The sequence below is a fragment of the Microtus oregoni genome, unplaced genomic scaffold (assembly GCF_018167655.1).
Source record: "Microtus oregoni isolate MIOR12 unplaced genomic scaffold, Mior012 000000F_ref0000247, whole genome shotgun sequence".
Lineage (NCBI taxonomy): Eukaryota > Metazoa > Chordata > Mammalia > Rodentia > Cricetidae > Microtus > Microtus oregoni.
The window spans coordinates 37,714,180-37,715,894 of record NW_024543059.1 but is presented as its reverse complement, the minus strand read 5'-3'; the positions used below and the strand labels follow the sequence as shown (position 1 = coordinate 37,715,894).

At 44.4% G+C, this 1,715-nt stretch overlaps 1 pseudogene; it reads left to right on the top strand.

The window, feature by feature from the left end:
- The first annotated feature begins 687 nt into the window (after positions 1 to 687).
- LOC121461247 lies at positions 688 to 1,280 on the top strand (annotated as a pseudogene).
- Positions 1,281 to 1,715: the final 435 nt, after the last annotated feature.

Here is a 1,715-nt window from a genome sequence, read left to right as displayed (position 1 = left end):
CAAGGTCCCAGTGAGGAGCAGAAGGAGGGAGAACATGAGCAAAGATGTCGGGACCACGAGGGGTGCACCCACCCATTGAGACAGTGGAGCTGATCTACTGGGAGCTCACCAAGGCCAGCTGGACTGTGACTGAAAAAGCATGGGTTAAAACTGGACTCTCTGAACATGGCGAACAATGAGGGCTGATGAGACTCCAAGGACAATGTCATGGGGTTTTGATCCTATGCAATGTGCTGGCTTTGTGGGAGCCTAGCCAGTTTGGATGTTCACCTTCTAGATATGGACAGACGTGGGAGGACCTAGGACTTACCACAGGGCAGGGAACCCTGACTGCTCTTTGGACTTGAGAGGGAGGGGGAGGGGAGTGGGAGGAGGGGGAGAAGGATGGGAGGAGGGAGAGAAGGGTGGGAGGAGGGGGAGGGAAATGGGAGGCTGGGAGGAGGTGGAAACTTGTTTATTTTCTTCCTTTTCTCATTAAAAAAATTAAAAAAAAGAAAAAAAGAAAAGTAATAAAATGAAAAAGCAGAATTGTGAGGTAGATCTGAAGCTAGTGGATGATCTCTCCGAAATTAATCTGCTTGCTGCCTTTATAGGCATTACTTCTTTCATTCAATCCCCAGGAGTCTAAACAAAGTTCAGGGACAGGGAGAACTGCAGGTCCCATTCTCTCATCCTGGTGGATGACAGATGCATCAGAAAGACAACATTCATAATTGTCACTTGATGGGCAACTTTGAGAAGAAGTATGTAGTAACCCTGGGTGTGGAGGTTCACCCTTGTGTTCCATATCAACAGAGGAGCTATCAAGTTTGATGTGTGAGACACAGCTGGCCAGGAGAAGTTTGGGGCCTGCATGATGGCCACTGCCACCAAGCCTAGTATTCCATTAGAATGTTTGCTGTGGGAACAAGATTTACTTGTGAAAACAAACCTAATTGGCATAGATAATTGGTATATGTGAGTGAAAATATCACCATTGTGTTGTGTGGCTACAATATGTCTATTCAAGAGGAAAATGAACGCATAATGTCATGTCTTCCATTTAAAGAAAAATCTTAAGTTCAGAGACATTTCTGCTTAAGTAAAGGACAAATTTGAAAAGCCCTTTTTCTTGCAAGCCAAAAAGCTCACTGGAGATTCTAAGTTGGAGTTTGTTGCCATGCCTGCTCTTGCCCCACCTCATGTGAGCTGGTTATGGACCAGCTTTGGCAGCACAGTGCACCTATGATTTAGAGGTTGCTCAAATGTCTTCCCTCCAGGATGAGGATGATGACCTGTGAGAAAGTGGGGATGGACGCCTGCATCCTCAGAGGTCCAGCTTTGCAGCCCAGTGTCCTGTGATGTCCCTGTGTGCCAGCTCACATAGCTATGTAGAATGTGTGATTTTCTTGGATGCTGAAGGAGACGAATGGGCTCCAGAGTAAATGTGGAAGTTAGAACAAACCTTAGCTTTGTTTAGATTGAAATAAACTATGTGGAATACAGATGTTTACTTCCTGAACTTCAATGATAAGGCTGTGTGGTCACAATGAAATATTCAGTGGTGAGATCTTGTTTGTTATTCTCATCCCTATTCCCATTTTTTTAGAAACATAAAAACGTTTAAAATAATCCTAAAAAAATTGAAAAAGTCTGGTCTCTATTGGTGAAATATGTCTTTAATCCCAGTACTCAAAAAAAAGGGGGGGGGGTAGATCTCTGTGAGGTCGAGGCCT